Here is a 12,269-nt window from a genome sequence, read left to right as displayed (position 1 = left end):
TAAAAATAATTATTCTGGAGTTGTGATATTAGTCAGCCCACATATTAGAGCTCCTAACAGACTAGATGCTCCCATCATCGACAGGCTCATCGTTCTACCCAAAGATAGCAGAAAAACAAATAATCACCAAACGTCTAAGATCCGACCAGCCCTCAACCAAACCCAGTTGGGTACTTCTTTAAATGAGCTACTTAAAATTTCAAAGTCGTAAACAAGGACGGTATCAAGTCGTTAAAAAAAATAATAGATAACAATGATAAAAATAACTTTGTAATATTCTAGCAGTTGCCAAACTGTGGAGGGCTTTAAGGAAACGTGAATTATTTGAATAAAAGAAATTATAATTCATTTTAAATTGCAGTTTTATTACAATTTTTAAATGAAACACAAAGCAAGGATATTAAGCTTGTGACAGTAAAATTGATTTTAATTTTAAATATGCTATAAAATTTTAACAAGTTATTTTTATATTTCAATAAAAAAGAATAACACATACAATATCAGTAAACACTTCGAGGATGCTCAAAACATACCCATTTAGGAGAACGTAAAAAGACAGAAGTTTTGGAAACCTTGTTTAACAACAAGTCTATCCACTCGCGGAACAAAAGATAAATTCGAGAAAATTGGCACTTCTGATTTACTAGGCAAATGTTTTTTTTTTTTTTTTGGCTTACTTATTCTGAAATAGAGAAAAACCAGAAAAAAATAATATCTTTAAGCTAATTCTAAAGTACGTGTTTATTAAGATTCTTAAAGGTCTGAAATTGTTGCGAATTATATTATGGGTATCAAAGATATTTTGGATATTTTCTCTGATTCTGTGGTATGGCAACTGCTTTTGTTTTCCCGGACCATCAGGATGTTTGAATTCTCATGGTTGTCGGTTAATTTTAAATTTCTTTAAACGTATGAATTTCTTCACTCATTAATTTAAAGAAATAAATTCTTCCATTTCAAGGAATAGATTCTTTCAGTAAATCTAGTCTTTAAGTCTTGAACTACAGCCGCTTATTAATTCACTTCCCATGACTCCTTTACTGAAGACAAAATTGCTTTGCGGAGGTTGACAGTAATAGACCTATAGGAGTTTTGCCTACGCAGATCCTGTCATGAAGCAAGTAATTTTCAGTGTCGAAATTTGTACCCCTTACGAATTACGCACCACTCCCCCTTAATGTAATTATAGAGTCAACGAAGCAGCGACTCCATCGATGAAGTTCGATCCAATTTGACTGGAGGTCATTGTGTTACTTTTTTCCCTTACCCATCATGACAGCAACGATTGAGTTGAATGTCGCATAAAAGGGTGGGTAACTGCCTCCACCATGTGCTCAGCAGCGTTATTTCTTCAAGATATAGCTAATGATTTATCATTATCTTCCCATAATATCTTTATCATCCATATGATATTCAGTAGATAACAATGCTTTCTGTTTTCGTCTTATTACGCGTAATGATATGTTAGAGCCAGAAATAATATATTCCAGTAACTCCCATGTTATTGTTCTTGTATTAGACCAAACAGTCGGAATTTGTTTTGTAATCTTGGCTGTCGTACGATACGGTAGAGTCCACTCGAGCTGTGAAGGTCAATGCAATAAAAATGTTTGATGTCACGTATAGCTTCTTAGAAAATTTGAGAAGGAAGGAGAGGTTCGGTAAGAATAAAATCTTATCGTGATTTCTGGATTTACAATGAATTAATATCATTAGCATTTTTAAATCCTTAGATTAGTTCAAAATTTTGAAGTAGGCGACTTACTCATTGTTCGTGTGCAAAAGATTTATCTGAGAAAATGTGATGCAATAAAGTAGAGTGGTGTAACAAGTATCGTATGATCACGCGAAAACAGAAAATGGAGTTGATCGAAAAATGACATCCTGGAAGAGGGATTTTTTATTTGCCATTTCCTACCACTTAGCGAGGAGATCCATTTCTTCCCTTAAATAAATCAGCTAAGAGTGTTGTGGATGAAGGCGACTTCCTGGCGTGAAATGAAATTGCTGTTTGGGAAATCACTTGTACAACAGTACAGTTCTATGATTTCTTCTTGGTGAAAGATGATTCCGCTCGTCAGAGGAAGCTACAGTTTCATTTTGAAACCAGTGTACTCATAAATACTTGGAATGCAGCTGTCGAAAAGGTTTGATACTAGCAAACCTTTCCACAGGTAATAAATGCTCTTGGTGATGCAAATGGCTGCTTGGAATATCTAGCATATTAAGCAGAAAACTAACAAAGGTGTTAACAGAGTTATTTGTAAAAAAACTGTCCTAATTGATAGTGCAGAAAGATTAATTCGAATGCATCCAAATTTCAAAAGTACGCACAAAAAAAATAATAATAATAAAATAAAACAAATTCTGGAATATATTCTAACGTCCAAATTAAGAAATTAAAACTGTCTGATCTGTACGGACACGGAGCTATAGCTGCTTAATGTCAAAAATAAGCAAAGTAATTTTACTAATGAATGAACATTAGTAAAATGTTTATTCATTTATTTATTTGTCTATTTATTCACTTTGTACATGTCTGCTTATTATTATTATATTTTTCATTCAAAACTGCATAGCGATTTTTTTGAGTTTAAGACAACCATAATTTCACGTCCGTTTAGAATAGGACATTATGTTTATATGATCTTATTTTATTTATTTATTTTTTTATATTTTCTTATTTTAAACTTTAGAATACGTCTCAGAATTTTTTGAACGCCCTGTATGGTATATAATATGAGGATGAATGATTAGTAAATAACTACAATTTACTTATATTTTTCGAATTTATTACTTTATTTTAATAAAAACTAGTACAGATGTTTTAGCATAGTACAAGGGGTATTCAATTAAAGCAGGTTCAATGCGTGATATTTCTCAGCACTGGGGGGGGGGGCGGAACTGATATGCTTACGCTTAAACCGTATTGGTTTACGTCCATATACCAAAAAATCATAACAGATCCGGCTTAATATTACCATAAAAGCCCAAATCTTTTTTTTTTTTTCATTTTCACAACTGCACTGTTTCAACTCTTTGCGACAATGGGAAGTTTGCTGTGACGATGGGTAATCGTGTGACGTCGTGGTATGCAATTTCGAAGACTACCTCGTGTTATATGAATCACTTAGTTATGTAGTATTAGTCGTTTAATACGCACAATGGCTCCAACATACATTTTACGGTATTGTAGCTATAATGTGAATGGCACTTTTTATAATTAACAAGTTAGTTAATGTGTGTGTGTGTGTGTATATATATATATATATATATATATATATATATATACTAGTTACTTTTGGCGCACTGTGGCCATAGTTGCCGAGGCGCCTAAGAAATCTCTAAATCAACCAACCAACCTAGTTACTTGGTACCAAAAGGGTTACATCTTAGGCGCGTTCGATTTGTTTTTCTTAAATATATATTTTTTCATTTTCTGTGATTAATAAACACAACCCATACCATTATACCGCTGCCACCAGCTTTCATTATTGACACTTGGAAGAATGGGTCCTTGAATTCATGCTTTTCGTTCGCTATTGTTATATGAGTGACTGTAGTCTTTCTGTTGCCCTGCTGAAGTCTTGTCAGCCTACGGTGTCCTCTCTCACCAGTGAGCGTTTCCGACCACAGGATCGCTATTGTCTGGGGATTATTTGGTTATTGTACTAACGCCACACTCCAGAGACACATTCGTACGTTAAAACTCCACCAGGGTTGCAGCTTCCAAGATACGGGCACCGACTACTATGCAACGTTCAAACAGGGGCGGCTCGTCCATAGGCACTGCAGCACCCCCAGTTATTTAAATCTAGATATACAAGTGAACGGAGTTATATGAAAATAATCTAGCTGAAGTTCTTTGTGAACTCACAAAACTCATAAAAGTTATTTTGACCATTCTAATGACTACTTCAGAGCCCGAACACTGCCATTCGACATTAAAAAGAATAAAAAACATTTTTAAGGAGCACTGAGAATCAGGAAAGGCTAAATGCTCAAGCAATTCTTCCAATAGAAAAAAAGCTTGGTCAACAGTGCGCTAAACTTGAATGAAAAAGTTATTAATCTATTTTCAACAAATAAAAACCGAAAATCGATTTTGTTTTTAAATAAAAGTTAAAGTCTGTTAATGATAAATGTCTAGTATTTTTAACTTGCTTATGTGTATGTCTAGAAGACAAAAAAAAAAAAAACTATGGCCCATGGGGGGATCGAACCCACGACCTTCGCGTTATTAGCACGACGCTCTAACCAACTGAGCTAATGGGCCTTATGGTGCGCGAGTTCTGTAAACTGGTATACTAATATAAATTGTGGAATCGTCTTTTCAAGTTGACTCTAATTATTATAAATTATAAAAAATATTATAATCTAATTATATAAATTTTAATGTGTTTCTCTAATTAAAATTTTTATACAGAGTTTAGGAGCTGCAAGCCCTGTGAGTCAGAAATATACAAAAAAAAAAATACTATAAAAAACAAGCTTCCAAAAGTATACCTTAATTCCAATAAAATACGTATAAGGTGTAGCCTTTACCGTTTTTTAAAATGAGGCATTTTATGTTGCAGGGGTAAAGGCCACACCTTATATTTTATCGGAATTAAGGTATATTTTTGAAAAACTTGTTTTTCACATTATTTTTTTAATTTCATACATTTTTTATAAATAAAGTATGATTACGTCATGAAATGGCTTGCACGGTTCACCGCTTGATAGATTTAACTCAAATTTTGATAGAATGCATTGTCACACGAATACAAAATTACAATACAGTATGTATACAATACAGTAGGTACAAAATTTCAACCTTCTATCTATTAGAAGTGACAGAAAAAGCGATCGGCAGATTTGATGACTTAATATAAGGCAGGGGTCGACAACCTTTTTGAGTGAAGAGCCATTTTTGATCTAATTATAAAAAAGAGAGAATCCGAAAAGCCGCACTTCAGTTCAACTTCGGGGGGGGGGGGTTTAAGAAATGGAATAGAGTGGGAAGGTGTTTTATTTAATTTATATATTTTTTTTGAAATATTATTTATTAATAATATTTATAATTAATGTGACTTTTGCTGCCCTGATGTTGAGAGACTCGCATCTTTAACTTTAGGAACCATAGTAAGGGATTTTTAATTTAAAATAAATGTAAAACAGTGGTATAATCCGTGGTATCAGAACAGAATTCACTTTCAAAATGGCGAACGTAAACAAATACAATAATCACGTGATTTTGCGTTTTCTTTTTTCGGCGCTGCAAGACATCTGCGCTATATGTAAACATCTGATCTCAATGTGCCGTTAGCTGGAACGTTCCGTTATTTGGGGTGCCGTTATTTCGACAGTCAGTCTATTGTATTATTTATTAATATTGCTTTTTGTACATCAGTTTGAACATCATATAACGGGCTGACGTCCCAACGAGAAAAGATAAGAATCGTTCTAGAAGCCGACTTTAAATGCAGATATTTGAATTTATTATTCCAAAACAACACTGTGCAATTCGAATAATCCCAATAAGTTTTTGTGTTGTGGAACATATAAGTCCTCGACGCTTTAGCAAGTATGTACATTTCTTCAACTCTAGAAATACCTGATGAAGGAAAAATAAACTAAAGTCACTGCCTTTTGTACATCAGTGATTGTGCCGTTTGCATCAAGACTATTGAATGGGGTCCATGAAGCCAAGCGTGCCTTCTTCTGTTAGCCTCGAAAATGAATGTCCTCTGAAAAAAACTATGTTAATTTTAGAATAATATGTTTATTGTGTAGCCACTTGAGTAATCTGTTTATATGCGTACGTTAACTATGGAAAATAGTTTTAACAGATATTTTACTTAAATAAATAAATTTAAATTTATTTGATACCTTAAATGTTGCCGTATATTGTAAGAACATGTGAACGCTCTGCTAGCCAAATTGCTGTCGAGGGTTGAAAAGCATTAAACTGATGAAAAATAAAACAAATTATTCTTAGGACCGTCTTATGGTATGGGCGAATCAGGCCGAAAAAATAAAATAAAGTTTAAGGAATGAAGTATGATTGTTTTCCCCGGGCGTTCAATTATATAGGCACGGCCCTGAATGGCAATGTCGCAAAGTATGTGTGGTGGGAGGAAGGCTACAGAACGTCATCTGCTGCGGTGCATTGTGTCCACAATGGACTTCGGGGGATGTAGGCTCATGGTGTCGGCTGCTTCTAGTGTTCATACTCAAACCTCAGGATTCGGTGCGCAAAGTGGAACTCGCATTGTTCCAGTTCTGTGGACAATCCCGCCCCGTTCCAGAATGATAATCTGCTCGATAGCGTGAGGAACTTTAATGGGCTTTTTTAAAAAGAAAATGGGAAACTGGGGTTTTTCATCCAACAGAAAATTTGACCAGGGAACGTACGCAATTTATTGGACATAACACACATGGGCTTATAAATTCTCACGTGGGTGGACCTAATACGACAGATTTTTTTTTTTTTTTTTTTTTTTAATGACTAGGCGAGTTAGAGAATTGTGTACGGCTGTTAGTTTGACAGGGTCAGCGACAGCTTACGGTCTACGTTCTGATACATTATCTTTTACAATTAGGGGCGTGTAGGGTTACTTTTTAAAACAGCACACGCCATAGCCATTAAATAGTTTTTTATATAAAAATAGCCTCAAATGGTGTGTTTTGAAAATTTTACCCTGGTTCCTTGTAGAGGCTCGTGTATGGATATTTTGTCTAGGGCCTGTGAATGAGGTCCCACTAAGCCGACTAGTCAGGGCGAAAGTGCAGAAATACACGCATTGAGTGGACCGTGGTTCAAGCTTCCGTGACTGCTAAATACAGTCGATGTATTCATTGTCGAAACGATTAATTGTAACCTCTTCTGACTATCAACCCCCCCCCCCTTATCTTGGGTATAAAGCATAGCGCAAGTATAAAGATCAATATCCTGGATAGCAGAAGTGCAACTGAAATTTAAGGAAATTGTGATGAGTCATATGTGGAAGTGTCACTTGGCATCGTTTGGTACAACTGCAGAGGATATGACGTTTGTTATATTTTTCTAAAAATAGAACACGATATAAAATGAAGTTACGTGTAAAGTGTAATTTTCTCTGTGCAATACGCGGATTCCATAGCTTGGCTTGGGTCCGCCCTACTTTAAGAAAAAAAAAAAAAAAAGAAAAATTTTTAGCCATTTGGGTGCAATTCAAATGACATGCGTGGAAGGTTCAGTTTCCTGAATGAAAAGGAACTGAAATGCGTGTTTGGACGTGTGAAATGTTTATTACCACAGGGCCGGTCTGCGTTTAAATTAAGCAGTAGAATATTTCCTCCTTCCACGGATACGCTGTATGTGGCCATTACTAATCAGCAGCGGTTGTAGGGCCTATCGGGGCCATACCATGAAAGGCTATTAAAGCGTAATCCCAATTTCAAAAGTGCAAACACTCTTGCGAAGTTTCGAAGCTCGGCTATTAGTGCGTACTGTGGTGAGTGCGGGGGGAAACTCACGCGGCGTGCTGTACTTTAGCACGTGTTAAAGTGTCGATTTATTGCGATCTGATGCTCGCCGCGGTGTCTCTGACTATCCTTCGTTGAGATTTCGAGCGGCAAATAAGCTGCGAGTGGGATGGCTATCACGTGACTTGGAGATATGGAAAGAGCGCGTGAGAAGAAGATCTTATTACTGATTTGCGCCAGAGCGTAATCGCCGAGATTGAAACAAGATATAAACGTAGATGTTTTCGTATAAACTCGGTCTAGTTTGTTCCACGAATGTGTTCGAACGCCCCACACATTAGAATCGTGAGCAAGAACAGGAAGATCGGTGATACACCTAAAATTACAGTCGTTTGAGGTTTGGACTGATGCAAAGTTCGATAGGCTTAACTTGAATTCTGTCATTATTTTTATGTACTAACATTGCTGCCACCCAGTGGACAGTTTCCGCATTAAAATTTCAAGAAATCCATTTCGACATGGGAACAAGCAGTAGAATGATTATATGAAAGGAAAGTGGGAATAAGTTTTGGAAAGAAACCCAGAAAATATTGTCTGAGCTGAGGAACGAAATTTTCTCGGTTCGTACATAAAAATCGTCGGTGGAGAAATTTTTTTTTTGTCATCAGTTTACTAAATATATAAATCACGAATTATTCCTATTTGCTTATTATATTAATCACAGCAGAAACTTGAAATATTTTATATTTCAATTGTTATTAAAATTTAGGAAGAAATAAGTAAACTGCATTACGAAAGCGTTGATGCCTTCTGAGGAACTTGTTGCTATTTGTTTAATAACCACCAAGCCTGAAATACGTATACGAAATATATATTATTTATTAATAAATTAGTAATTAATTAGCAACGTTTATCACTATTTGTTTACTTTTCACTTCTGTTAATCACAGAAAATAAATTAATTTTATAAACAAAAACGAACGCGCTGCGTACATTGCCATTTTTTTTTTTTTTTAATTGTTGCACTACTTAAGTCATACGCGTACATTCAGCTTCCTGAATATGTCTATAATTCAGCCGCTACCCCACATCTATTGTATGACGATAACGAAGGTGTTCAGTTCAACTCTTATCTACTCTACTACAGACTAAAACACTCTCAACGATAAGAAACACCTGTAGATAAGTGTCCGGATCGTGGCAGACGACGAGAGTGTTTGCAGACGAAGAGAGCGTATTAAGCGTTTGCTTTGCTTTAATTTCATTGTCCTGCTGGTGCAGTTCACAATTTCTAGACAGGTCACACGGTTCATTTCCTTAAGTGAAGCCTTAAAAACTGACCTGGAAACTCTTTAGTGCTTGAAAACAGCTTCTTGTCTTTCCTCTAAGCCACTGTCAACTGGTGTCAAATAAGAAGCGAGTTATAAGCACTTCCCCCCTTCCTTCCTTTCTCATTTCCCCAAAACAAGGACACGTCTGTCAGATGGAAAGATATACTCTATGTTACCATACGCTTCATTTGCTTTTCTTAAAGGACAATGCTATTGTGCATAAGGAGACTGACATTTGTTGTTACCATTTGAAAGTGTTACATCAATAAGGTGCCTGCATGGATTATTCGGATTCATTACTTTTTTTTATTTTATTTTATTTTAATCGGTTTTAAACGTTACAGGTGCTCAGGTACATCCTTAGGAGGTTTACATTAAGTAGTGTGGGAAATCATTAAGTAATTTCGAATAACATTTGAATTATTGGCTTCAGGAGATGAAGCAGTTTCATCTCCTGAAGCCAATAAATACCATTCGTAGAAGAATTTTGTAGGGAAATAGAAAGGGAAAACAGAAAAAGGCTAAAAAATATATATATATTTATAGACTATTAACATGTTTTTGGAAAGCCTAGGAAGTGAGAATCAGTTAACGAGTTGGGTTATCAGTTAATCAGTTAACGAGTCTTCCTTCAAGTCCATTAGGCCAATGTTTTTCAACTCGAAGACCGTGACAGAATTCGAGGTGGCCCAGAGAAATTTTAAGATTACTTAAAAATAACATAATCTAATTAAAAAAAAAATAAAACAATAAAAAATATATATATAAGGCATTTGCGTGTATTCTTCGGTCAGTTTGATATTTGCTGGAGTTTCCGGGAGAAAAAAATCATGCAACCCTTACCTGAAACCGACTAACTCAACTATTTGTAAAAAGCCCTTAAAATTCCTTGTTTTTCAGGTTTTACAATGTTTATAGCATTATACTTTATACGAAAAACTGGATATAATGGTTGTTGCCTTCTGTGGATTGGAGGACTGAATGGTCCATATAGCGAATATGAATGCGCAGAAAATAAAATGTCGCAGTTCGCGCATATGAAAGTCGTTGCTTTTTGAAGAACTCGTTTTTCGTTATCCGTTTACTAAATATATAAATCATGAATTATTACAAATTGATTATTGTATTAATAAGAACCGAAAAAAGTACCGAAGTATAACGTGTTCTGTTTGTATTTCAATTGTTGTTAAAATCTAGGAGGAAATAAGTAAAGTACATTACAAAAATGTCGACTGAACATTATGATCTAAGGTATGAGTTGGGACGTGTTTATTTTATTAAATCACAGAAGATCAATGAAATACGTGTAACATTTCCATTTTGTTGTTGTTTTTTTAATCCTGGAAGAAATAACTAAAGTATTACAAAACGTTGAGTGAGTGTTGCGTTGTGAAGTATGTTTAGTGAAGAAAAAAAAAATCATTTCATTATAATGAATATCCGTGAAAATTATTCCAAAAGAATCATTATTTGCTCAAATAAATTCTGCTGCGCCTTGCAGCACTTTTTATAATGTGTACAAATAGCAACTTTGCTTTATTTTGCTGAAATATCGATTAGTACATCAATTTTTAATGCTTAAAGATTTTTTCCCCGCATTAATATGAGAATTCACCTTTGGTGCAGTAGAAAATATGTCGGTACAGCCAGTGCCGGATTAAGGTACGGGATAGCAGGGCCCGTGCCCGGGCACTATTCTTTAAGGGTCCCTAAATTTTACAAATCTAAATATATATATATACAGTATATACCCTTAAGAAAGGGGCTCCATAAAATCTTTCTGCCTGGGGTGCTAAAATACCTTGGTACGGCCCTGGGTATAGCTTTCACTAAAATTCAATTACTGATTTTGACACTTTTTTTTGTTGCATTTGAATGAACTCTGTTTGAAAAAGTGCAGCAGAACGTATTTGAACAAATAGTGGCTCTTTTAAAATATTTCTGAGCGATATTCATGAAAAGTTTTGATATTGGCATCAAAATTTATAGAAATTTTTACGACTTGTCTAGTCCCACAGAGAGCTACTATTATTTAAATATACGTGTAAATATATTTAATTTAATTTAAATAAATATGTAAAGTGAAGGAAAATAATTTTATTGCCGCAAAGGAACCCCAAATCATTCTCATAATAGAGAAAATTATGACAAGCGTTAATCCCAGTAAGCTAGTGTAAAATTTGCGCTGATAAAGGTAACTACAAAACTGTGAGCTCACGTTGTCTCTTTGAGTTTGTTTTCGGGTCACATAGCTATTATTTTATTTTAATTAGAACTTAAATAGAAGCTGCGCAGTTTAATCTTCGTTTAATGTTCTACAATTTTCAAATACAGTAAAACTTCGCTTTAAGGGACTACATAGGGGTTGGGCCTGCTCGCCAAGCCCGATTATCCGTTAAACTCGAAAGAAATATAGTTGCCAAAGTTGTTAGATTATTACGTTATTTTAGTTTAAGGCGCATCAGTCCTTAGACCATATTGCGCTTTTGTGTCTAGAAGCGTGTGTTCGCGTGCCGATCTGCATCTTGTGCGGGATGAAAAACCGGGAATAACACACGGGGAAAAATCCTATGGTCATGCTGTGGAACGACCATAGCATTTTCGATGAAATAAATTTTATTTATTCATTGAACAGCACTTTTTTTCTGGAATGGTATCAACTTTATGATGACCAACTGTCAGATATGAATTCGTTCACAACAGAGAAGTTCGTTTTGTTTTTTGAAAATCCGTATTAAATATTGTGCGGAAGTGGAGTTCATGAAATAGCTACGTGTGTAGGTCGTTCTCGATACCCGGGCACTCTTGGGGTGATAAAGTGCACTCAGTAACTGAGAAAAGCGGATATAGCGATAACCCTGGAGACAGCCGATCTCCAATCATCCTCTAGGTTATGTAAATTTGGTTCGATAAGTACATCGTTGTCAGCAATTGGCGTCGAGATGAGCCATTAGAATACAATCGGATGCCCCTTCTGTATCTGCCGTACTCCGGGTCACTGGCTGCCGATAATCTACACGCAATGCGATCCTCGGCAGCCACGGTAAACACGCTTCACTTCCGCCTTGACGTTTGAACAAACCGCTCTACAGTGGAGTTTACGTTTTACAACGAGGACAGCAACTTCGTTTCTATTGGCAGCCTGATGGCCGACGTCACCAACACCACCTGGAGGTAAGAGACCAGAGAGGGATGTCGCGGAAATGAGAATACAGTTTCCGATGTTTGATAAAGCGACAAAATGTCATTAACGAATTCGCTAAAAATGTCCAAGGGGTATCTATGATGGCGGATATGACGTCATATTTGCAATTTCCGTTGAAAATCGCTAAAGGATCAAAAAGATGACGAAGAGCGCGCTTCTGGAAACGTGCGCTTACCTGAACTCCCTAGTGACACACGCTCGAGAAGTTTTTTACCCCCTACTATCGTAGCGTTCCCATTGCCATGGAAGCGGCTTGTGTGCAAAGGTAACACGCAGTTGCCCGA

At 35.8% G+C, this 12,269-nt stretch overlaps 1 non-coding gene across 1 annotated transcript; it reads right to left on the bottom strand.

Moving 5' to 3' along the window:
• Positions 1-4,202: 4,202 nt before the first annotated feature.
• On the bottom strand, positions 4,203-4,276 carry TRNAI-AAU (transfer RNA isoleucine (anticodon AAU)). The gene has a single exon. It is a non-coding gene; the product is annotated as a tRNA-Ile (tRNA).
• Between the last annotated feature and the right edge of the window lie 7,993 nt (positions 4,277-12,269).

Source organism: Mastigoproctus giganteus, chromosome 5 (genome assembly GCF_048544385.1).
Source record: "Mastigoproctus giganteus isolate SK-2022 chromosome 5, ASM4854438v1, whole genome shotgun sequence".
NCBI classification, from domain to species: Eukaryota; Metazoa; Arthropoda; class Arachnida; order Uropygi; family Thelyphonidae; genus Mastigoproctus; species Mastigoproctus giganteus.
Note: the sequence above shows the minus strand (reverse complement) of the source record. Positions and strands in the feature narration are given on the sequence as shown.